Source organism: Sus scrofa, chromosome 11 (genome assembly GCF_054392235.1).
Source record: "Sus scrofa isolate SSC_HxYL_T2T_F1_AM1 chromosome 11, Sscrofa_HxYL_maternal_Yorkshire_Landrace_v2.0, whole genome shotgun sequence".
Classification (NCBI taxonomy): domain Eukaryota; kingdom Metazoa; phylum Chordata; class Mammalia; order Artiodactyla; family Suidae; genus Sus; species Sus scrofa.
In genome coordinates, this window is record NC_139393.1 from 5,521,558 (window position 1) to 5,547,671 (window position 26,114).

General features: G+C 49.6%; 1 long non-coding RNA gene across 5 annotated transcripts in view; it reads left to right on the forward strand.

Moving 5' to 3' along the window:
- The first annotated feature begins 4 nt into the window (after positions 1-4).
- LOC110255797 (uncharacterized) overlaps positions 5-26,114 on the forward strand; it is a 440,685-nt gene continuing 414,575 nt past the window's right edge. For 2 of the 5 annotated variants that reach the window (XR_014819126.1, XR_014819120.1), the window contains exons 1-3: positions 5-370; positions 768-921; positions 14,899-15,115. This is a non-coding gene — a long non-coding RNA (uncharacterized LOC110255797). Of the gene's footprint in view, positions 371-767; positions 922-8,851; positions 10,050-14,898; positions 15,116-26,114 lie in introns of those variants that run through there. The other 3 variants (XR_014819124.1, XR_014819122.1, XR_014819125.1) reach the window with 3 other exon arrangements.

Below are 26,114 nucleotides of genomic sequence, written 5' to 3' on the forward strand. Positions count from 1 at the left end.
GGCGGGGTGCTTCCGGTCGGCGACTCAACGTCCGCCGACGGAAAATGTCGCTGCGGAGGGGAGTTCCCTTCGTGAAGTTGGTGCCGGCCTGGCCGGCTGCTGCAGGTTGAGCGGAGACCAGAGCATCCCTTCCCCACGTTCCATTAAGTCGGCTCCAACCTTGCTGTGGCTGTGTTCACATTAGGGCTTAGTTTTTGTGCACGTCTTTTTTTCTTAAATAACATAGTATTTTGATATATACTTAATAAACTGCTTTATAAACGTCTTCAAACGTTTAAACGTCTGTAATCGTTTGTGAGTTCGGATGCACTGTCTAGAATTGCAGGTGAGCAGACAGACTCGGAAAGTAAAGGCTCCCCTCGGTTCCCAGGTAAGCGGTCTCTGAGCCCCATCCCGGGCAGGGAAGGTCCACGTGGTGCCGGTAACCTGGGGAACTCGAAGCAGTCAGCCTTTTAACTCAGGAGGAGACTGGCGTGGTGGGTGCGTGGTTTGCTCAGCTCTGGAGCCTTTCTATCCCTGGGTGCTGGCCTTGCACCTGGTCTCTTCCACGCTGCTTTGAGGTCACCGCAGGCCCCGAGCCTGCAGGCCGCTGTGCCAGCCCCTGCCCCCCTTGCCGCTTCTCGGGCAAGACTTTGCTCAGTGGCACAGCGGGAATCTGTGATCGGGACTCAATGAAGCCACCTGGTTGGGTACTTGCAAATCCAGCGGGACGCTTCGCTTTACTCTCAAATAGCTTCTCAAATCACGCATTACCTGTTTCATTCCAGACGAGGAGACTAGTTCAGCCTTAAGTACCTCCTTGAGAGCAAAGACCACGTTTCCGTTTCCTCATCAAATCCATGGCGTCGAGCAAAGTAGGTACTAACTGAAAACAGCGAAGTGGTAAACCCAGAAAACACTAGATGTGACTCAAAGGCCAAGGTTAGTATTTGCATGTTGGCCTTTTCCAAGTTGAGAAGAATCAGAGATTCATTTTATCCTGCCGCAGATACTCCTTAATAGCAGGATGTGCTTGTTTGGTGTAGATCTAGAGGTAAGAGTGACCAGCTCGGTACTTGGGAACTGCTCGCCTTTGTAAGTTACCTGCTGGCCGCCAGGCACTGTTCTGAGCCCTCGAGTTGCATCAAGTCATTTAATCTTCAGGAAAACCCAATTAACCCTATTTCACAGATGAGGGAACTGAAGCCTGGACAAGTTACATAATTTGCCCAGGGTCATACAGATGGTAGCAGAGTCAGGAATGAAAACCCAGGCAGCCTCGTGTCAGAGTTGGCGCCCTTGATGCTGAGCATCCTTTACAAAGTGAGTGAACCAGTGGAGTTACCAGTCTCTGAAGATATTAAGTGAAATGGGTGAAACTGATAGAAGAGTTTGATACCCAACTTAAGGCTTAAAACTTGGTAAGATCAAGTCCTCACTGGTAACTAGAGCTACCTGCCACTATGCCTTTTGCAGCCCCTCTTTGAAGGTGCGTGTGGCCACAGTAGATCTGGGCAGTTTTCTCGATGGCCGTCGTCAGATACCTCAGCTGTTGCTGGAAGGCGAGGGAGGAGCAGAATAGAGTGAGCACAGCAGCCGTGCCTTCAGAGAGAGAAGCAGCAGCATTTTATCCCTTCTCTTGAACTCTGCTTTGACCTCCGGCTGACATGAGATGGGGCGTTTTGGGCTCAGCTCCAGTGGGGGCAGGCATGGAAGCCCCTTGAATAAAATGATAGTCAAGCAGGCAGTTGGCTCTTTGGGGACCCCTTCCTGTGTTTATGGCCTCCGCTTGCTAAGGCACCCTTCTTGCTTTGGGGGTGTGGTAACAATCTGACGGGGTCACCCTGTGAGCGCTGGAACGTGTGGACTCCGAAGTGTACGGCGCGCTCCCTGTTGTAACTGTTTCTACCCGTAAAGAGCCCCACGTGTGAAAGCGCAGCTCGTTATGACTCAAATCCTGGTGACTCGAAAACTTAGACGTTTTCCACCACAGGGCGACTTCGGTGTTCGGCTTCCTCGTTGGCCCCCAGTGACCCACCTCCCCACACAATGCCCCTGTCTATGCTTTGCTCTGGCGAAGGAGTAAAGGGCATATTCCGCCTCCTCTCTCCCCACTGGTGCAGAGGGAGGCCTGGGAGTCAGTTGCTTGGCTCGGGTCACTGAGACTCAAAACACCTGTCCTCCTAAAAAGACAAAAAGCCAAAAACCTGTCCCATAAAGTGTTCTTCTGGGTGATTTCTTTCTTTTGTTTTGTCTTTTTGTCTTTTTGCTATTTCTTGGGCTGCTCCCGCAGCATATGGAGGTTCCCAGGCTAGGGGTTGAATCGGAGCTGTAGCCACCGGCCTACGCCAGAGCCACAGCAACGCGGGATCCGAGCCGCGTCTGCAACGTACACCACAGCTCACGGCAACGCCGGATCGTTATCCCACTGAGCAAGGGCAGGGACCGAACCCGCAACCTCATGGTTCCTAGTCGGATTCGTTAACCACTGCGCCACGACGGGAACTCCTGGGTGATTTCTTCAAAAGTTGTTAACACTGGGCTGTGTCTCCATGATGCCGCAGGGACAGCCACAAATTAGAAGCTAATCTGATAATCCTGCAGTGTGATAACGAGCATTTATTTTGAAGTCCTCTGTGGGGTCAGATTCTCCGCATATTTTTTGAGCTGTTGCTCATGGGTTGCAGCTGGTTTATATACCCCTCCCCTTCCTCCATTAGACTGTAAACTCCCACCGGGACCCTTGCACTGAACAGAAGGATGGGCGTCTATTCCGTGGGAGAGCCTACACGGGGCAGACTGAATCCAGGGACGGCGTTGTCTTAACTGGCCACGGCGCTCTCATCACAGCGCTGTCTAATAACCCAGAGGGTCCATTCTCCTGAGCGTACGTTTATGAACTGGTTGAAAGGGATCAAGAAGCAAGGGGTGCCCGGGGCTGTGGCTGACTGCGGGGTAACCTCAGAACCTCCGCAGGATGCTCTCGGCCCAATAGCTCATGGTCGTTGTCGTGTCTCCTATCATAAGGCATGAAAGCTGGAAGCCTTCCCACAGAATCTACCATCATCCCCAGGCAGAACGGGGATTAATCCATTCTAAGCATGTTAAAAAAAAAAAAAAAAAAAAAAAAAAAAAGGCAATCAAAACAAAAAGACAGCTTTTTTTTTTTTTTTTAAAAAAAAAAAAGGAAATTTCAGGCAAGGAGATGAAAGCCTGTATCAGCAGCTGTCTCAGTGTTCCCGGCAACTGAGAGAATCTTAAATGACCTAAATCCATCATGCGCCTGCTTCTCTGGGTTCCTCAGAAGAGCTGGAGCATCTGGGGACCACATCTGTGTTAAAACCCTTCACGGGCTCTCAGACTATGCTTCAATTTCCTTATCATGCGTAAAACTTCCCATCACATTAGACTCCAGAGGAAATGTGTATCAAAAATGATGGCACCGATTATTATAACAGGGTGGCGGTCGGGAATGAGCAAAGCAAATTTGTCTGAGATGAATGGCATTGTGACGAGTTTCTTTTAAAAGCTCTCATGTCTGCTAAGTAACAGAATATTTATGTATGGAAGGGCCATTGATCTTCTGTGAAAAGTCTCTTGTGCAACCGAATGAAGCAGAAAATAGGTTCGAAAGTCTCCTTTGGAAAAACAACAGGGCCATATGTTTCCCTTTCAAAGATGTTAAGTTTGGGGTGATTCAGTGAACTTTGGTCATTTCTGAAACACAGTGAAAACCATTTTCGTTACCATCGTAAGACGTCATGCAGCCATACGAGGGGCTGGAGGAATCATTATGGAACGTGCACCGTTGGATTCAGTGTGAGTCAGAGCAAAGCAGGACCAATAATTGCGTATTTTACACTCAAGTTGTAAACACGCATATGAGATCTGGTTACAAGGCTCTTTAAGGAAGGCAGGACTGACAGCAAATACAGTGCTAGTGATGAAACAGACTTGTGCTCTGTTTCCCATCTTTGAGGAAAATGGAACTAAAAGCAAATCATTCCCTCCTGGAAGCTTCCTCAGATGGGGAGTTTTACATGTTTGCTGTAGGGGAAACTCTTTCCAAGGTATGTTTCTGTCCTTGTCGGGTTGCTTCCCCCTGGAAGTTGCTAGGTTCCACCGCAAAGATTTTAAAGGCTGTTTTGCTGGCAGCCTGGGCTGCATCCATGACCTTACCCAAGGCGAATTGAAAGCTCTGTTTTTCTTCTTTCTTTCTTTCTTTTCTTTTTTTTTTTTTTTTTTTTTTTTTTTTTTTTTTTTTTTTGCAACAGTAAATCTACCAATTTTACAGTCAGTTGAACAGCAATAGAAGAATTTGTTTAAAGTCTGCCTTCACAAAGAAAACCTGAACTGCAGTGGCTTGAATGCCTGAAGCTGCAGCGTGGTAGTGGCGGGGCAGACACTCTTACAGCTTGCTCGAGGCCACTGTCACCTGCTTCTCCGCACAGGTGCTGACCTCACGGTCGGTCTGGGGCCTCCTGACGGGGAGCAGGAAGGCTGGGCTTTTGTGTGTGACAGAGGACGCTTTTCCAAGGACGGGGCCGTTCTCTCCAGCAGCCTCAGGAAGCAGAAGAAAAAAGGTTAAGGGTTACCACGAGGGTCAGAATGGGTTAAATTGAGTTAACGTCGGAGGTTATAGCTTTTAACAAGAGCTTCAAGAAAACTTATTTGAAAATGCAATTTGTTTCTTCTTTGTCAACCATTATTTTTTTTTTATCCTATTGATAGTGACAGCTTAACAAAGTTTTTATATGCTGGAGGTTTTCATCCTTTAGAGGATAAAGAACTGGGTTCCTAAAAAGAGATGCAGGTGGAGAACTTTATAAAGCTTCCATAACTTTCAGATTGAGAGCTTTAAAATAGACTCCCTGCTTGGCTAAGTCAAAAATAATCTGTGAGGGGTATTTCAGAAAATCTCTATCAGAAAGGGAGGGCTGCTTCGGCAATCAGATGAGGAGGCTCTGATTTCTAGAAGCTTCTTTGTATTTCCTTTCAACAGTTGTGGTACAGTCTTTCCAGTTGTTACTCAAAATGACCAGACTCCTCCTCTTATATTTCCTTACGTGTATTTCTTCATGTTTAGGCAAAATGAGTGGTTTATTGTATTTCTAGGTGAGCAGAAAAGACGGCCCCAGGTTTTCTGCCTCCGCTGCCGCCATGGCACCTGTGAAAAAGCTTGTGGCGAAGGGGGAAGGGGGGCAAAAAAGAAGCCGAGTCTCAGGTTTAGTCTTAATCGCACACACTTGGTGGAAGATGGCATCGTGGACGCTGCCGCATTTTGAACGGTTTCTTCAGGAAAGAATCAAAGTGAATGGAAAAGCTGGGACTCTTGGAGGAGGGGGCTAACAATCGAAAGAAGCAAAAGCAAGATTGCCGTGACTTCTGAGGTTTCTCTTCCCAGGAGGTGTGTGGGATATCTCACCAAAACATACTTGGACAAGAATAGCCTACGTGACTGGTTACACGTCAGTGCTAACAGCAAAGAGTTATGAGTGACGCTACTTCCAGATTCATCAAGATGAAGAGGAGGAGGAAGACGAGGGTTAAAACAGTTAAATGTAGGAGTTCCCGTCGTGGCGCAGTGGTTAACGAATCCGACTAGGAACCATGAGGTTGCAGGTTCGATCCCCTCTGGTGTTGCCGTGAGCTGCGGTGTAGGTCGCAGACGCGGCTCGGATCCGGAGTTGCTGTGGTGTAGGCTGGCAGCTACAACTCCGATTAGACCTCTAGTCTGAGAACCTCCATGTGCCGAGGGAGCGGTCCTAGATATGGCAAAAAGACAAAAAAAAAAAAAAAAAAAAAAGGAAAAAGATGGCCACAGGTTCGGTACATGCCCTTTATACTGGCGTCTCTCTTTAGTCGGTGTTTGTCATTCAAGGACTGACTGCTGCACAAATTGGTCTTTCAAAAGAGAGTTTGAAACCCACCCCTTTCAACAGGTGTGATCGCCCAGGACTGAGGATGAGTGTCCCGCATGACACACACACCTCACGTATTATGAACCCGCATTACTGCCATTAACAAGAGGCCGGACTTTTGTTTGTTTGTTTGTTTGTTTTGTCTTTTCACCTTCTGTGGGGCCATTCCCCCGGCATATGGAGGTTCACAGGTTAGGGGTCTAATCAGAGCTGTAGCCGCCGGCCTACACCACAGCCACAGCAACGTGGGATTCGAGCCGCATCTGTGACCCACACCACAGCTCAGGGCAACGCCGGATCCTTAACCCACTGAGCGAGGTCAGGGATTGAACCCGCAACCTCATGGTTCCTAGTCGGATTCGTTAACCACTGAGCCACGATGGGAACTCTGAGGCTGGATGTTTTAAAATGCTGAGCTTGGGTTTCTGGAGCTTCGAATTCTATCTGATGCTCAGCAGGTAAATGGAACCTGCATATCCAGGTGCGGTTCTGTAATATGCATTTGATAGCCTGATGGTTTCTGGTGTGGTGAGGCCTCCTTTAATTATTATTTGGGAAATTAGATTTTTTTGGATAAGAGAATCTTCCAGATGCCTGAGCTTACCTCTCAAGTGAACACAAAACTTCTTACTTACCATTTTGAGGACAAGTATTTTCTACAATGTATTCCAAATGTTCTTGCTTTCTGAAACGGGGTGTGATGAATACCGTTTTTAAGAATGAGAGTATCGGAGTTCCCACCATGGCTCAGCAGAAACAAATCTGACTAGGAACCATGAGGTTGCAGGTTCGATCCCTGGCCCCGCTCAGTGGGTTAAGGATCGGGCATTGTCATGAGCTGTGGTATAGATCGCAGATGCGGCTCAGATCTGGCATGGCTGTGGCCAGCGGCCACAGCTCAGATTCGACTCCTAGCCTGGGAACCTCCATGTGCCATGGGTGTGGCCCTAAAAACAAAAAAAATAATGGGACTATCAGGACTACGCACTATCACAGGTGGCATCTAAAACAGTCACGTTGTACTCAATGTCACTACACTGTGTGGCCCCAACTGTCATGATTTTTGAATTTGTTATTCTCCTTTTTATAGATTTTCTTACTCCTCTCTTGCCATTATATTGCTTGCTACCCCTTGCTGCTATAGGTACCTACCTAGCTTTAATAGTTCCCTCTGCCTCCTAAAGTTCTGCTCAGGGTCACGTTCAGTCTCACCTGGCCTAATGCAGGCGTGGCTTAAGGGGTCCTGTATCTTTCCATCCCATCTGATTCCACATCAGCCTACACCCAGCGGCCAGGATAACTTTGCTTCCATGAAGCTCCATTCACACCATTGCCTTGCTGGCAGAACGTTTTCCACGGCCGGCCTGCCTGCCAGATGGGCTTGTAATGCTGCACTCCAGCATCCATCGCCCTCCGAGGGGCATCTGTAGCCTGTGGTAGCTGACAAGTCACTTTGCCTGCTCTGCCCAGGCCGCTTTCACAGTCTTCGCTCCTGGACACCCCCCGAGAGGGGAGCTGAACCTGCCCCTGTGACCTCTCTTGTTCATAGCCGGTGGGACCAGGGCAGAAGCCCGACACAGGAAACCAGTCGACACGCTGAGACAGTCTGCAGAGTCAAACTGGGAGATTCCTTGGGTGTCAGAGGGTACGTAGGACAGAGATACTAATTGAATTCCCATCATCCTCCTCCCCGGGTCTTAGCACACAGCTGCCCAGAGTAGACAGTATGTGACCTTCCTTATAGATGGACATCGCTGCATGCTCACCTTCTGGCCAGTGGACTGTGTGTGTGTGTGTGTGTGTGTACATACATATGTTTATTCCCGATGAGTCCTGGGAAAGTGCTAATTTGTGCCTGTTACCCTGGTACAATTATTAATAGCATCCTCTTTCTTATTAGAGTCCAGTTTTTAATTTTATTATCATTTTACTTTATTTTATTTATTTTGGCCATAACCATGGCATGCAGAAGTTCCCAGGCCTGGGATCAAACCTGCACAGCTAGCGACCTGAGTCACAGCAGTGGCAATGCAGGATCCTTAACTGCTAGGCCACCAGGGACCTCCAAGTGTTCCAGTTTAAGCGACATATCACTCGGCCACCCTAAATAAGTAGCTGTTATGTGCAACTTCCAGAAAGTTCTTGCAGGAGGCGGGTGTGCTCTTCACCCCCTCCTCCTTTCTGCTGGCCCAAAGGTGGACATGACACCTGGAGCGTGTCCTGGAGCATGAGACTGGAAACCGTTGTAAGTGGAACATGGCTCCTGCCGGGGTGGCACCCGGGCCTCCTGATTCCCGACTGTGAGAGAGGAATAAGCAAGCTCTTATGCTGCAGCTGAACCGACTCTTCACCAACATGCACTTCAACTAAAAAGTCTATAATCTTGATTTCACGATACAAGCCAATGCCGCGTGCTCGCTGGAGTTCTCCACGCGGATGAGTTGGTCAACAGAGAAGCAGGACCATGAACTAGACGCGCACAGACGCCAGGCTGTGGGCCCCTGTGAAGATGGGGTGGGAGCCTTCATTCCCGGCCTTCTAACTCCACCTCCTGTGACCCCCGGGCTTTATTTCCTCTCTTGGGATAACTCTTAGGTGGATTTTCTTGCGGTAACTCTCTGTTGATTGGTGGATTTTCTTGCAGTAACTCTCTGTTGATTGGTGGATTTTCTTGCAGTAACTCTCTGTTGATTGGTGGATTTTCTTGTGATAACTCTCTGTTGATTGGTGGATTTTCTTGCAGTAACTCTCTGTTGATTGGTGGATTTTCTTGTGGTAACTCTCTGTTGATTGGTGGGTTTTCTTGTGGTAACTCTCTGTTGATTGGTGGGTTTTCTTGTGGTAACTCTCTGTTGATTGGTGGATTTTCTTGTGGTAACTCTCTGTTGATTGGTGGATTTTCTTGTGGTAACTCTCTGTTGATTGGTGGATTTTCTTAGAGTAACTCTTTTGATTGAATGAGACGTCTTTCCAGCTTGACCGCTCTTCACCCACCTCTGCTGTTCCCTAACCGTGTCTGTGCTCTTCTGCTCTGTTGCTGCTCCACCTCCTGCCTGGAACCCAGCCCAAGTGCCACCTCCTCATGAAGCCTTCTCTGAGCCCAAGCGGATGAGTTTTCCCCTTCTCCCGACGCTGTCACTTTACCCATGCGTGTTCTGCGGCAGTGGCTTTTCTCTGACTGCTAATGTAACATGACTGTTGGCACATCCCGCCCTCTGCAGTGTCAGCGCGTCTAAGGCAGGGGCTGCGCCTTTGCTGATGATGTGGTCCAGGTGGCCGCCCGGGGCCGCATTTCCTTAAGGCACATCGTTGGTTGAACAGTTGTAGGCTGTGAAACACCCAGCTAAGCCCTTTCAAACGGAGTTAGAGATGGCCGACTTTCTCTGAATAAACTCTAGGAGCCCTGGTGCAAGATTTCGTGTCTTCTACAGGTTTTGCTTTCCTCTGCTGCCTTGGAGTTAACAGTACTTAGTGGGAGAGCACTAGGTGTTGCATTGCCGTTTTAGAAGGAAACTTTCTATTCAGGAGGCTCTCTGAGGTTGGCATCTTCTGTTGAAACAAACTTCTAAGTCACATGCCTACTACTGTAGTAATTTACTATTACTGAATTAGAAGCACTGAAAGTCTAAATAGTTGATGAAAAAAATCACAGAGGAAGTCGGTGCCTATAAAGGATTAACAGCTAGGTCTGTGGATTCTCTTGGATGAATAGGCATGTTCTATAACTGCAACCTACATTCCATATAATCGTAGTAAGAACTGTCAAAGGGTTATCAAATGATCACATATCTGTAACGCTGGGCTGACCCCGCTGCCTTCAAGACAGAGAGTTCACAATGAAGTAGAACACCCAGTCTAACCACTTCTTTAATTCTTTGAACATGAGGGAAGGATTTTTATGACTGCTGTGTTCAAATGTTGTGGTGTTAACGCTCTCAGTAAAAAACAGAAATGCAACAGCAGATCCATGTGTAATTCTTACTGCATCTTTATCACTGTGAGAACATGCGACAGAATGATGGTGACTAATGAAGACAGGGTGAGCAGCTCAAGTTTCGATGCCTCATTATAGGCTCTCACTCACAGCCTTTGACAGTTTCCAGAGCTCCCTTTCACATTCGACCATCAGGTCAGGACATGCCAGTGTGGGTGAGTCTTTTACACTCATACTGGTTTAAGTTGCAAAAATTCCCACCAATTTTACCTACTTTGTTGTTTATAAATTGGAATGGACTTGAAGTTGTGCCTTTTGTAACTGGCCTCTAGCTCACTTGCTTTCTTGAGTTGGGCTGAGATTGCTGCTCAGTTACAGTTGGCACAACATGGGTGGCATCTTACCCCAAACTTGGTTAGGCCCGACCTTGCCTGCTTCCTATTCACCCCAGGTGTGGCCAGGGGGCTCTCAGGAGGGGGACACCTGTTTTCCCAGGCAAAGGTGCTGGCACGGAGGAAGGGCACAGCCAGACTGAGAAACACATTCACACTGTGAATGTGACAGAGTCAGAGAAGGAAACAGGACAGCGGAGATTCTGCCCAGGAGAGCCTGGGGTGGACACTGGACCAGTGAGGCTGAGCAGGAGAACAGACCCAGGGGCAGGTGGCAGGTGAGCTGGTTTGGCTCCTTGGAAACCTGAGAAACATTCTTGTCAGTGAAAGAAGCCAATCGTGAAAGAACATGTAAGATTTTTCCATTTATAAGAAATATTTTCAAATGAAAAATATACTGAGACAAAAAGTAGATAATGGTTGCTTAGAGTGGGGGTGGGAATGGGGAATAATTGTAAATAGAAAAGAAGGTTTGGGGAGTTCTTGCTGTGGCTCAGTGGAAATGAACCCGACTAGGATCCATGAGGATGCAGGTTCAATCCCTGGCCTCGCTCAGTGGGTTAGGGATCTGGCATTGCCGTGAGCTGTGGTGTTGGTCACAGACACAGCTCAGATCTGGCATTGCTGTGGCTGTGGTGTAGGCTGGCAACTGTGGCTCCAATTTGGACCCCTAGCTTGGGAACCTCCACAAGCCGTGGGTGCAGCCCTAAAAGGACCAAAAAAAAAAAAAAAAAAAAAAAAAGAAGAAAGAAAAAAGGAAAGATTTTTTTTTTGTTTTTTTTTTTTAACGGTGGTGGAAGGGGTCTAAAGTTAGTTTGCAGTGATGGTTGCACAACTCTATAAATTTACTAAAACTGGTTGAATTGTAGTAGTATGTAAATTTCATGGTATGTATTGGCATTATATCTCAGTAAGTCTACTTTCTAAAAACCAAAGGAAACATCGTTGTAATAATACTTAAACCACTTCTAGGAAAATCTTACGATAGAAAAAGACCATCATTTTACCACATTTCTTTTCAGCATTGCGTCTGTTTCATCTCAGTGACCCGTAAAATGCTCAGTGGGATGCTAAATATGAACTACATTTTAACTTTCTTAAAATTATGATTATACAAAAAGAAGCTTGTATTTATGTCAATTTATGTGGTGTTAGATAGAAATGAGTTTATTTTCCCCTGTCAATTTATGTGGTGTTGGATAGAAATGAGTTTATTTTCCCCAGTGAGTCAGAATTCCATGGACTTGAGGGTGCTCGGACTTTATACTTTCACCGTAGCCATTACGACATACAGTTTTAGCAGCATTTTCATGAAGTTTATGCTTAAAAACTATCACAACTTGAAAGTATCATTTGGTTACTGTTGACAGAATATCTTATTATGTAAAATGAAAGTTAAAATACAGCCTAAGTTCTGAGGTGGCCTAGAGGTTAAGGGTCTGGTGTTGTCACTGCTGTGACTCGGGTTGCTGCTGTGGTGCAGGTTCAATCCCTGGTCTGAGAACTTCTGCAGGCCCCAGACTCAGCCAAAAAAAAAAAAAAAAAAAAACAGATTAATTTTGCATCAGAAAATCAGAGTTTGAATCAGGTTCAGTGAGAGATGGTTTATAAATCAGCTTGTGTGTAAATAAGATTTCTTTTATAAATTAACCTGTATATTAACAGTAACACTATTCCACGAGAACAGAGATGTCTGGTTTTTGCCAATAACTGTCTGAAATACTCTCATGCGGAGTTCCCATCGTGGCTCAATGGAAGTGAATCTAACTGGGATCCATGAGGATGCAGGTTCCATCCCTGGCTTTGCTCAGTGGGTTGAGGATATGAATCCGGCATTGCGGTGAGCTGTGGTGTAGCTTGCAGATGGGGCTTGGATCTGGTGTTGCTGTGACTGTGGCGTAGGCCAGTGGCTGAAGCTCTGATTCAACCCCTAGCCTGGGAACCTCCATATGCCAAAGGTGCGGCTCTAAAAAGTCAAAATAAAATAAAATACTCTGATGAGAGAAGGCCGGGCTAGAGCTGACCCCTCATATTCAGAGTGTTTGAGTGACCAAGGTACCTGTAGAAGCTGTGTCTGGAAGTTAGTCCTACGGAGTCTGCGAGAATCTCCACTGTCTTCAGATTCTTTAGGGAGAGTCTGGTCTCACTGGTTGGAGAGTTTCAGTGGCTGTGTTACTGCGGTGCCCTGAGGAGGCTGTGCCCAAAGGGAGTCAGGCCTCGGAGGACAGGAGCTCAGTGGTCTGGTGATTTGTGTCCCTAATTCCATGACAAAGGACACGTGGGCTTCCTGAGGGGGGCAGCACACACAACCGTTAGCAAAGCTGCATATGAAAAATCCGTGCAGGAAGGTCTCTGACCACAGAAGGGACTGTCAGCCAAGCACGGGCAGTGGGATAAAAGGCCAGGGACAAAGGGAGTTCACAGGGGTCAGAGGGCCCTGGGAAGCGACTTCCAAGCCCAGCACCTGCAGTGAATGCCCCCTCCCCCCGCCCCCGCCGCTCAGACCAGCGGAGGCCTGGGGGCAGCACTGGGCCTGGTGCTGCACTTACCGGCCATCTCTTGTGCAGCTTCTGCTCCTTTCTGGAAACGACACTGTGACTTGGCCCCAGCCCAGGTGACCCAGCCACATGTCCACGTGGAGAAGGGAGTGAGTGCCAGCAAGTTGGGCTCAGCCAGTAAGGACCACCCGGCATCTCCCATCCTGCTCCTTCTGGCATCTGGGCCTGCTTCTCCAGGGGCCTTGGGCTTTTTCTGCCTCCACCACCAGGGCACCAGGGCAGGTTTCGAGGTGCTCTGTGAATTCCTCTGGGGTGCTCCTTTTTGAGGCTGCCGCCTCACAGGCCTTAACTGATGGAGGGTTTCTGTCTTTTTTTTTTTTTTTTTTTTTTGGCTTTTTCTAGCCGCACTTGCAGCATATGGAAGTTCCCAGGCCAGAGATCTAAGGAGCTACAGCTGCCGGCCTACACCACAGCCTCAGCAACGCGGTATCCGAGCCGCATCTGTGACCTACACCACAGCTCAGGGAAACACTGGGTCCTCAACCCACTGATTGAGGCCAGGGACCGAACCCGCCACCTCATGGGTTCTTAGTGGTATTTGTTTCCGCTGAGCCATGATGGGAACTCCACTGTCTTGTTTTTAGAAAGAGAATTCTAGGTCAGAAGACTGAGCCTCGACACCCAGGAGTCCTGGCCTGAATTAAGATCTCCTGCAGATCGCACTTGACCCTGGCCTGAAGGCTGAACGGCCTCGGGGCTCTGGTAATAATGATATAACATATGATATATACACATGTACGTATGTATACTGCTTACCGTGTATACCAGCCCCTCTTCTAAACATGTTAACATCTATTGTCTCATTTAGTTCTCATAAAAACTCTCTAATTAAGTACTATTATTGTTCTTATGTATTCTTTCGTAAATAAGGAATCTGAGACAAGAGAGGTTAAGTAACTTGCCCGGGGTCTCACAGCTCATCAGCAGTGGAGCCGGGATTAGAACCTAGGAGGTCTGCTTCCAGAGTTCATGCTGCTATCCATGAGAGTTCAAATAATATTGTGCTATGTTATTTATGTAATAATAATACTAATAATAGTGATTTATTGTCAAATCACATATATACCTAGGTCTTACGTAAAGTGAGTTATAATCCCAGAGCTTCCTTCACTTCTCAAAAACACTGCTGGGAGGTGACCCTAGAAGTCATCTGCTAGGAAGGAGTATTTATACTAGTGTATACTTTTCCCCCCAACAATTCTTTGTTTCCCACGTGGAGGACAGAACCACTGCGAGAGCAGGACCCGGATTTATTTCCTAACTCCACGTTTGACCTCCTGTGCATCCTTGAGCGACTGGGTTCCACTCTCTGCACACCTGCGTCTTCATGCTTAAGATGGGGTCACATCACAGACGGCCGAGGCTCACACAAGATAGAGGAAAAGCCTTTGGAAACCACCCAGCAATATTGAAATGTAGGGAGTACCCGTCGTGGCGCAGGGGTTAACGAATCAGACTGGGAACCATGAGGCTGCGGGTTCGGTCCCTGGCCTCGCTCAGTGGGTTAAGGATCCGGCGTTGCCGTGAGCTGTGGTGTAGGTTGCAGACGCGGCTCGGATCCCGCGTTGCTGTGGCTCTGGCGTAGGCTGGTGACCACAGCTCCGATTAGACCCCTAGCCTGGGAACCTCCGTATGCCGTGGGAGCGGCCCTAGAAAAGACAAAAAGACAAAATATATGTATATATGGAAATGTAAGCTATTATTCATCGCCTGATGCCATGTCCCCCCAAAATGCTCATCTCTGAGAGCCCTCAGACTGCTGCACATAAACGGGGGAGATAAGCTTGGTAAACAAGTAGAACCTGCGGACTAGCAGTACCAGCGTCCCCTGGAAGTTTGTTAGAGAAGCCCTTTCAAGGTCTGTTCTCAGAGACTGACTGTGGGCCGGAGCCCAGGCGCCTCGCCTGACAAGCCCTCCAGGTGATTTCGATGCGCTCCAAGGTTTGAGAAGCTCTGTTGTAGGGTTTTTTGGTTTGTTTGTTTTTTAATTCATTCTTCAACAAATATTTATGGACTGTTCTGGAAGGGGCCCATCACTAGGTGGAAAGGATAACACAGATGCTTTCCTTAAGCAGAGCAGGTCCCTTTTAATGAGCCCTTTCTCATCCTTCAAGGTGCTGCTCAAATGCCCCCTGGAGGACCCTCCGCCCGGAGCGTAGTGGGACTCCCCGCGGCGATGCCGAGGCTTCACCTGGGCTTCTGCAGCCTTCCTCCCACTCGCTCTTTGCATCCAGTCAGTGCTTCCGGCCCTCCGGCCTCTGCCTTTGAGGCCGGGCCTGCTCCTCCATCATCCTCCCAGGCCCTCAAGCGAAGCCCCCCGCCCTCCGCGCGGTAAGTCTCGTCTCCATCCTTGGCCTCCTGTCGGCCTCCTCCAGGCACTCTTGCGACGCAGGGTGAGATGTTTCACGTCTGGTTTCCCCCTAAACGGGAAGCCTGCATTGATGATTTCGGGATCCCCAGAGCTTGATAACGTTCAGCAGCAGAAGCCCCCGGAGGGAAGTGACGGAGAGAGCGGGCGGGGAGGTTGGGGAGGGGCCCAAGGGCTCCTGCGCCCCAGGGGGGCCGACCTTGACCTTTTTTCTTTGTGAGTTTTCACCTCTGTTCACCTGTTGTGCAAACAGGATGGCTTGGCATGGAAGGGACTTTTCAAAGCCAGACTCTGGAAACTGACCTGCAAGTGTAATTAAACTGGGTAACTGTTTCTCCAGCATCTACTCCACATGAGGCACTGTGGGTGCTGCAGCCCCCACCCTGCCCTCACACTCCCCGGTGGGGGCAGAAAACAAGCACCCCGCTGCCCATCCTGAGCAGAGTGGCCCACGGTTTCACCAGGGTCTGAGACGCCAATGGGGAGTGGCTCCCATGGGGAGTGGCCCCCAACAGGGTGGCCACATGGGTGGTGAAGGACAGGGAGGACCCCAAACAGGGGCATTCCGAGTCCAGGTGGAGAAAGGTCCCGCCAGCCCTCCTGGGAGGGAAGGGGAAGCTGTCTACACCAGCTGTCTACACTGCCGTCCTAATCTGGGTAGGATAGTTTCCCCTGGCGCCGCCTACCCAGCACACATGGGGACTTCAGTCCACAGCGCGGATTCAGCCCTGCGCCCCCAGCCCCTCTGTACCCTCCTGAGGGTGAGTGGGGGCCAAGGACCCTGACGGGCGTTGGGGATAGTAGTTGAGGAAGTGGGTGTTGCCTTTGTGACTGCTGTCACCCGGCAACTGGGCCCCGGGTCAAGGCAGCAGGGGAAACAGTATCCCTTCCAGAACGCGGCTTCCAGAGTGGGTTTTTGACAGTGGGCCCTTCCAACCCCTGCTTGCTCTGTAAGTGGCTGTGGTGGCTGCTGCTGTCCGCTGGGACAAGGACAGACTCCAGGGGGAGCGTGTGATCTCCATGCCAGAAGCGGGGACACCTGGCCTTTCTGGGGGCGGTCTGCCCTCACCCCCAGTGTTTCCCAGTCAGAGGACAGCTGCAGCTGCCGGGCCAAGTGAAATAAACTGGGCTGGGACCTTGACCTTGGCACTTGTGCGCTGTCACCTCGGGCAGACTGCTGACCCTCTGTCTTTCCCACGCCTCTGCAAAGTGAGATGAAGGATTTAGTGTGTCACTGGACCGTCTCCCGCATATGAGAGGTGACAGTATTACCGCTCTCGCAGTTTGGTGATGAAACATTACAGGGAGTGCCGCAGGCTGGGCAGGATCGAGTCTCCGTAAGCTGCGGATGACCCGGCCACTCCAGCAGAACCCTTATCCTCGAATCTGCTCAACCTCGGCCTGGGAGGCGGTGGCGAGGCTGAGAGCGAGGTCCATTCTCATCCGGGGTCCCTGTCACCGCCTCTCCCCATCGGACCGCTGTCTCCCCCGCACTCGTCCCCACCCCCTTCTCTCCCTACAATTCTGCTCACAGGGAGAATTTCAGGCCCGTGTCTGGAGAGATGGTTTTCTGATTAGTTGGTGACTTGGAACCCTCTGGAAGACATTCTTAAGCCTTTGCAGATTTCCTAAAGTCACAGCCCTGTGCGAAGTCCCCTGTTCCTTCTGGAAATTCACAGCTGGCAGCCAGGGCTTGGGAGCATCCGCTTTGCGCTGGTGTGGTTCATGTGCCCGCTGTTCTTTTGTTTGGAGGTGGAAGCAGGAGGAGGCTGGGGGGGAGGAGGTGTGGCGTGTGGGGGACACAGTGGGGAGGAGCGAGGGGCTGGGGCCGGTGACAAGATAGAATTATGTTTGCAGCAGCACCGAGGCTCACTTGAAATATTGACTCCTCTGGGGAGGTCGCAGCCCAGCCTTTGTGGTGCTTTCGGAGGGGCTATTTATACATTTTGGTTTCTGTTTCAAGGTTGCCTCCCTTACGGGTGACACTCTAGCTCTGCGAAGTAGTATTTAAAAAAGAAAGTAGTAATTACTAACTTCATACTCCGAACAAAAGCTTTCACATAAACATTCTACTCCCACTGCTCTGTGCGGGGAAGCTGCAGGCCTCTCCATCTCTAGCTAAAGCAGGCTTCTTGGAAGAAATGAAATAAGGACTTCCACGCCCTTGAAGGCCATTGTATCTTGAGTTTTGGGGTCCGTATAATGACTTTTCTCCTCATCCTTCACCCATAGCTGGGGAGAAGATGGAGATGGAAATGCTTGATTTTTTTTTTCCTTTTCTTTTTTGCTTTTTAGGGCCACACCTGTGGCATATGGAGGTTTCCAGGCTCGGGGTTGAATCGGAGCTGTAGCCGCTGGCCTACACCACAGCCACAGCAAAGCCAGATCCGATCCACATCTGCAACCTACACCACAGCTCATGGCAACGCTGGATCCTTGACCTACTGATCGAGGCCAGGGATTGAACCTGCATCCTCATGGTTCCTAGTTGGATTCGTTAACCACTGAGCCATGACGGGAACTCCCAGAAATGCTTGATCTTAAAGCAACCTTTCCTTCTCACACTCCTGAACCTTCTGTCTTCTTCCCCATGCCTTGTTCAGCAATTTGCCAGAAACCTGGAGATTTAATATCAAATTCTCAGGACATGCCCAGTTGTTCTCTGACTGCAGCCGCATAAGAGATCCCAAGTGAGATCAGTGTGAGAACTGCCAAGCTGAGCCCCAATCAGCCCTCAGAACCACAGGAAATTGTGAAAGGCGGGTCATTTGAAGTCGCTAAGTTGTGGGATAAGACTAATATTAAGGAAGTGAAAATACGCCTCTTTTAGGAAAGGGAAAAGATAATAGTTATCAAAATCTAAAAAGATATAAATAGCCTTTGAAGCAGAAATCCTACTCCTCTAATAGCCTAAAAAAAAAAGTGTTCAGGAGTTCCCGTCGTGGCACAGTGGTTAACAAATCCGACTAAGAACCATGGGGTTGAAGGTTCGATCCCTGCCCTTGCTCAGTGGGTTGAGGATCTGGCGTTGCTGTGAGCTGTGGTGTAGGTTGCAGACGCGGCTCGGATTCCGGCATTGCTGTGGCTCTGGCGTAGGCCAGTGTCTACAGCTCCGATTAGACCCCCTAGCCTGGGAACCTCCACATGCCGTGGGAGCCGCCCTAGAAAAGGCAAAAAGACCAAAAAAAAAAAAAAGTGTTCAACAAGCAAAAAAACTGTGCTTGAAATGTGTTCATTGTAGCATTATTTAAAAACTTACAGGAGTTCCCTTCATGGCTTAGCAGTTAATGAATCCGACTAAGAACCATGAGGCTGCGGGTTCGATCCCTGGCCTCAGTCAGTGGGTTGAAGACCCGGTGTTGCCGTGAGCTGTGGTGTAGGTCACAGATGCAGCTTGGATCCCGCATTGCTGTGGCTGTGATGTAGGCCGGGAGCTGTAGCCCTGATTTGACCCCTAGACCGGGAACCTCCTTATGACATGGGTGCGGGCCTAAAAAGGAAAAAAAAAAAAAAAGCACCTTACAAATAATGTGATGCAGCAAAAATTAATGATAGGCTTACTACACTATGATACATCAACACCTGGCATAGTTAATTTGCTTTCTTAAATGATACAACAGAATCACTCTTGTGAAACTTGGGTGGGAACTGGTGCTAAACAAAAACACACACCTATTTGAAGTGTTTATTTCTACTTAAAGATACACAGTTACGTTTATTTGCTGAGGTCCTAGGGATTGTTTTCTTGGGGCTTCTTTACTTTGTGAAGCATCAGTGTGGGGAGGGGGCTTTAGGTAACCATGCCTGAGTGATTTTTTTTTTCCTCCCAGTTTTCAGCACTTGTAAAGTGGTCATGCTTCAGTAGCCCCTAAGCAAACACTACTCCCCCCCACCCTTTTTTTTTTTTTTTTTTGGCTTTTTAGGGCCACACCCACAGCATATGAAAGTTCCCAGGCTAGGGGTCTATGCCATAGCCACAACAACCCAGGATCCGAGCTGCGTCTGCGACCTACACCACAGGTCACGGCAACGCCAGATCCTTAACCCACAGAGCAAGGCCAGGGACTGAACCCGCAACCTCATGGTTCCTAGTCGGATTCGTTTCCGCTGCGCCACAATGGGAACGCCTCCCCTTTCTGACATCTAATTCATCACAGGAATCCTGCATGGTCATGCACTGTATCTTTTTAAACTTTTTGGTAAAGGAGAGATATTAGGAGAGTCTAGATTGTCTTTGTGATAAAATAAGGGGAGTCATGATGAAATTGAGAATTCGACTTTGGAGGGTGTTTTTATGTTTCAAAATCAGCGTTTTTAATGTTTGGAGAAATCCCTACCTTTAAGCCCAATAATGAAAACAAAATTCATTCCACACTGGATTCATGGGCACCCCCATGTGCCAGAGGCTGTTCCAGAAGCTTACGCACAGCAGGGAGGGATGTCACGGGCCCTGCCCAGGCAGGTCAGGACTCGGCTCCCCACGCTGCCTGGTTCCCTGCGAGGACACTGAAGCTTGAGGAGGATGAGTAAGCGTCTCTGTGTGGGGCCAGCCGGGATCTGCCCTTTCACTGTGGTCCTGACTTCACGAGTAAGGTCCGTCAGGGAAGCAACGAGGCGTTGGTTCCAAACGTACAGCGTTCTGGAAAAGGCAGCCTCTGGAGGCAGGGGAAGGGGCAGGCTTGCCAGGGGCTGGGGGAGCGGGGAGGCCTGGAGAGAGCAGAGAGCAGGTGTGGCAGCGATGACAGTCGGGGACACCACGATGTGGCCCCACGTCACGGTGCACACGCCAAACCCACTGGATGCCCAACACCAGTGCGCACCCTGATGGAACTCTGGGCTCTGGGTGGTGACGAGGCCTGTGTGGTTTCATCGGCGGTAACAAATGCTCCGATTCGGTGGGGGCGCTGACAGTGGGGGAGGCGCTGCCATGTGGGGACAGGGGAGTAGGGATCCTCTGTGCTTTCTGCTCCGTTTTGCTGTGAACCTACCGCTGCTTTAAAAAATAGTCTATTAAGGGAGTTTCCGTTGTGGCTCAGTGGATTAAGAACCTGATTCGTATCCAAGAGGATGTGGCTTCCGTTCCTGGCCTCGCTCAGTGGGTTAAGGATCTGGCATTGCCGTAAGCTGCAGCGTGGGTCGCAGATGTGGCTCGGTCTGGTGTTGCTGTGGCTGTGGTGCAGGCTGGCAGCTGCAGCTCTGCTTTGACCCCTAGCCTGGGAACCTCCATATGCCGCAGTTATGACCGTAAAAAGAAAAAGAAAAAAGTCTATTTAAAAAACAACAACAACAGTGGAGTTTGAGTAAAATTAACCAACTAATCAAGTTAATGATGATGGCTAAGAATCTTCTGCGCTTACTATTGGGTTCATACATATATATTACATATGAAGTTCTCAATTCAAAATAGTTAATCAAGGAGTTCCTGCTGTGGTGCAGGGGGTTGAGGATCCAGTGTTGTCACTGCAGCGGCTCAGGTTGCTGCTGTGGTATGGGTTCAGTCCCTGGCCCAAGAACTTCTGCATGCTTCGAGCATGCTTCCCCCACCACCAAAAAATAAAAAATCAACAAAAGAAGAAATGGTTCAGAAAAGCAGAGACAGTTGGGTTTAGGTGGCAGGCGACTCTCTGAAATAACACACATCTGGATTCAGTGAACTGCCACCAACATAGGGACAGAGAGGCAGACTGCTCATTTTTTAAACTCCAGGCAGACTTTTTAGATCCGGGCTTTTCTGCCCTTTCTTCCATCTCTGGAACCAGGGGAGCTTCCTGGGCTTGTTTGAAGGGCGGATGCAGGCCTGGGAGGAATTGTCGAGCCCTGGAAGCCTGCTGTTTATGAGGCAGAACATTGTCCCAGGAGAACAAGCCTTCTGTGTGTATGTAAAAATCAGTCTTTCCTGCTAATTACGTAACTGCCTCACTGCCAGGAGGCCAGCCCGGGCCACTCCCTGGGGAAGCATCCAGGGAGGTGCAACCACAGGATGCCCCACTGACCTTGACCTGGAAGGTAGGGAGCAGGGAGGAGGGAAAAGAGATGCCCCCAGACGACATCTTCCTCCTGGATGGAGGCCCAAGATGCCTGGTGAAGCGAGAAGGAGTCAAAGGTCTCATCTGCCCACTGTGTGCTGTGTCCCGCCCACAGGCAGCGTCACCTGTCATTTTTATATTTAAATGACCAAAGCCCAAGTGCTATGGAGGGACCCGCCCAGGGGACTGCCTGGGGATGGTGGCCACTGTCTTTTGCTTTCATCCCCATGGGTCAAGGATGGCAGACACGGGCAGACCCAGGACTGGCCCAGCTGACGTGCAGGCAGCTAACGCCGTGCCGCCAAGGCGCCAAGTACGCTTGTCTGTGCCACTAGCAGCCTGTGTACAAGAGGGTGTCCAGGAGTGTGTCAGAGCCTTTGCTGGACGAACACCAGCCAGACACTCCACAAAACAAAGACTGGTTCCCCTGATCATTTGTAGGTGGAGCTGTTTCTATTTGGGGGCATTAACGTGGTAGCGTCGCTGCCCAGACTCCTGATAAGCATCAATCTGGCTCTCCTGTCCCCTTTCTCATCCCCCCCCCCCCCGCCCATCTGATCTCAGCCTGGCAGCTCAGGACGCTCTCTTTTTATGTGCGTGGTAAAACGCACATAACGTCAGATTTACCATTTTAACCACTTTAAACACACAGCTCCGTGGCATCAATGCACTCACATTGTCGTGTCACCATCGCCAGCATCCATCCACACAACCCCTCTGTGGTTACAGTCCCAGCCACAGCAATCGGAGAAGAAAAAGAAATAAGAGGAATCCGTACTGGAAGGGAAGAGGTGACACTGTTACTATTTGCAGATGACATGATCCTGTGCTTGCAAATCCTAAAGACACCCCCAGAAAACTACTAGAGCTCATCAATGACTTCGGGAAAGTGGTAGGATACAAAATTAATACACAGAAATATGTTGCATGTCTATACATGAATAATGAAATTAAGGAAACAACCTCATTTACCATCACATCAGAAAGAATGTGAGTGACCTGCGCTCTAAAAACTGTATGGGGGCTGGGGGGATGCATTGGGGATTTGGAATGGAAATGCTGTAAAATTTGGTTGTGATGATCATAGTACAATTATAAATGTAATAAAATTCATGGAGCAACTGAAAAAAAAACTGTTAGACACTGATGAAAGAAATCAAGACTACACAAACAGATGGAAAGATTACCATGTTCCTGGATTGGAAGAATCAATACTGTCAAAATGACTTTACTGCTCAAGGCAGTCTACAGATTCAGTGCATCTCTATCAAATTACTGATAGTATTTTTCATAGGACTAGAACAAGGAATTTTAAAATTTGTTATGGAAACACAAAAGATCCCAAATGCCAAAACAATCTTTTTTTTTTAAGGCTGCACCCACGGCATATGGAAGTTCCCAGGCTAGGGGTCCAGTTGGAGCAACAGCTGCTGGCCTACACCGTAGGCACAGGAACGTGGGATCTGAGCTGCGTCTGTGACCTACACCACAGCTCATGGCAACGCTAGATCCTTAACCCACTGAGTGATGCCAGGGATCGAACCTGCGTCCTCATGGATGCTAGTCAGATTCATTTCTGCTGAGCCACAATGGGAACTCCTAGCCAAAACAATCTTGAGAAAGAATTTTTCTGCTTCCCCAATTGAAAATCCTGTGCCCATTAAACACAAACTCACCATTATCCCCCTCCCCAGGCAACCACCAGTGTATGTTCTCTCTGAATTTACTGGTCAGTGTATCTCATACAAGTGGACTCACATACTGCTCTTCTTTTTGTGACTGGCTTATTTCACTCAAAGTGACACATGGTGTAGCATGTGTCCTATAGTATTCCTCTTTCAAGGCTGAAAAATATTCCATTGTTTGAAGAGACCAGATTTTGTGTATTGATTCATCCATGGGTGGACATTTGTGTTGTTTAGAATCTTACTTTGAAAAATACCAATCTGATTATATCCCTGCAAGTGGCTAAGCCCCAGCCTCTACCGGGGAGGCCGGGCTGTGCTCCCTGCAGGCTTGTCCTCCCCTCCTCTCGGGGCATCATCTCTGGGCGCCTGGTGGGCCCTGAGCCGGGGAAGCTGTCCCCACCCTTGACAACCTGGGCCACTCACCCTGCAGGTCTCTGCTTGGAGGGCCCTGGCCCCGGGGCCCCGCCCAGATCAGGAGGGCAGTTACCCTTGTGGGCAGCTCCATGCATCCCCACCCCCGCCCCCCCCACCGGGCACTGTACACCTGGCCTTGGGCATCTGCTCCTGTGTGTGTGAGGCCTGTTTCTGCAGCTGGACTTCAAGCCCAGGGCTTTGCCCACTCTTTGCTTCTGGAATGCTGACTGCTGCTATTAATAACAAATGTTAATGAAGGAGGGAGGGGGAGGGGAGGGGGGGAAGGGTGGGAATGGAGGGAGAGAGGAGGGAGGGGGGAGTGCTAGAAGGAGCACAGGGTGGAAGTTTGGATTTCACATCCCTCTGCTGACCCTGAGCGGGGCTCCCGCTTTCCTGGGTGTCAGCTTCCTCCTCTGTCTCAGGGCCTTTGCATCAACGCAGCCTGTTTGCTGGGAGAGTGAAGGGGGTGAAGCACCAGCTCAGTGCCAAGCACGCAGCAGGGGCTCTGCAGTGCCGCTGCCCTCCTTTTCTTTGACACAAGTCCAGCCTGGAGGGGCTGAGGGTCAGAACTCTCTAGCCCCTCTAGGTGCCCCAATTGTCCTGCTCCACATACAGAGGGAAGAGGGGGAGGGTTCTGAGGCGCTGGGCACCTTGTGTGATCCAGAGACCTCTTTGCGACCCTGAACCCCCACCTCCTCACCTGAGCAGCTCCTCTGCGGGGTCTTCTCAGCCATGATGCTGAGGTTAGTGGGAACAAGCCTGTGGGGCAGCAGCTGGAAGTCCTCCTGAGAATTCGCCAACTTGCCCATCGACCTCCTCCTGCTCTGCGGAAGGCCAGGTGACTGTGCAGAGTCACCAGTGGCTGCAGCACTGTGCTCAGCAGGGAGCCAGGCGCATGTGCATGCCCACCCCTCACAGAGCCTGTACCCTGGGGGAGAGCAAACCTCCTTACAAACACCCAGCCCTGCCGACTGCAGAAGGAGGATTGCTATTGCAAACTCGGTGTGGAGCTTGCAAGCCTGGGTCTTGGCCAGTGAGGGAGAACCCCTGAGCTTGTGTCCCTAGATTGAGGCACTTCTTTCAGATCCTGGGCTGACAAAGGCAGCCTGGTTATGGGGGCATCTTTCCCCCTGGGGCTTCCTCTTCAAGTATCAGCCGGTCAGGTTCCTTCTATGCAAATCGTTTTGAGCATTTATGCGGCTTTTCATTACCATAATCTCTCCCGGGCCGTCCCCCTTAGCCTCTCTCCTTGGAAACATTTCGCAGGCTGGAAAAGCTCAACAGGGATGGAGAATGCACCGCGTCTTTGTGAGGGAGGTGGGGTTTTGAGGCTGTTGCCGCTGACTGCTATCTATTCTTACCCACTATAGCCACATCCAGGAAGCTTTATTTTTTGGTAAAGAACAAAATAAAACCAAGATTAACTAGTCCTGGATGAAAAAGCCCAGAATCTCAAGGGCGTTCTGCATTCCACCTGCTGCGTGCTCCTTGAGATGCTCTATGTCACCCTGGCGATGGGTGAGGTAAGGATGAATTGGACAGAAGATGTGCTCATCGCAAAAGACACTTAGCACCAAGCACCCGTCTCCTCCAGGCGGAGGGTTTATTCTGGGCTGGAGAGAGAGGGCTGGAGGGCAGGTTCCCACCACCGCCTTCTTTTCTGGGAGAGCGTGTTTTGTTTCTCTGCCAGGTAGGGCAGCAGGGGGCAGGGGCTGCCCTCCTCTGCTGCTGCCCACTTCCCCTAAATGCCACATTTTCACAGTTTGTCACCTGATTTGTATGCACACACGGGCCACTCTTGGATCTTGTATGTGGTGCCCAGAGCCTGTCCCCAAAGCCGTGGGTTCTTTGTACCAGTGCGACCCCTGCTCTTGGTGGGCAGATGCAGGATACTCAATCAGCGGGCGTTAAATTGAATTAATTTCATGCTCTGGGTTGGGGGGTAGGGATTTTCTGGTTTTGAAGAGCCTTTGTTTCTGATGTAACGAAAGCGATGGTTCAGAACCACAAGCCAGATATAACCTCAGCTATGAAAACACACAGAGAGCTTGTGCACACATGTATTGGGGGGGGGGGAAGATTGCACCCTATCACCGTGGCGTTAAAAGAGATTATATCTGGCAAGTTGGAATTTAGTTTCTTTTCTATATTTTTTCAGAAAGTCTGTGGGCTCCTGTATTGCTTCTGGAGTCAGAAAAAAATTTGTTGTTGTTGTTGTTGCTATTTCTTGGGCCGCTCCTGCGGCATATGGAGGTTCCCAGGCTAGGGGTTGAATCGGAGCTGCAGCCACCAGCCTACGCCAGAGCCACAGCAACGCGGGATCCGAGCCGCGTCTGCAACCTACACCACAGCTCACGGCAACGCCGGATCATTAACCCACTGAGCACGGGCCGGGATCGAACCCGCAACCTCATGGTTCCTAGTCGGATTCGTTAACCACTGCGCCACGACGGGAACTCCAAAAAAATTTTTTTTAATTTTACTTCTTCTATAAAAGTACCCTTGGCTAATTCTTAAGTAATCGTCAGGCAACATTTTCAGAGGAATTAATGAACAGCTTAGAGTGAAGCCTGGGAGAAATAGCACAGGAAGTCGATACCTGAGGTTGGGGTAGAGACAAGGTGACAGAGCAGAAGGGAGGGACATGGCCCTGCAGGACAATGTCACTGATGTCACAGCTTTCTCACTGTGTGTTGAGCTGAAGAAACCAGACATGAATGTTTACACAGCCTAGGGAGTTTCTGTTGTGGCTCATCGGGTTAAGAATCCGATATAGTGTTGGTGAGGATGCAGGTTTGATCCCTGGTCCCGCTCAGTGGGTTAAGGATCTGGTG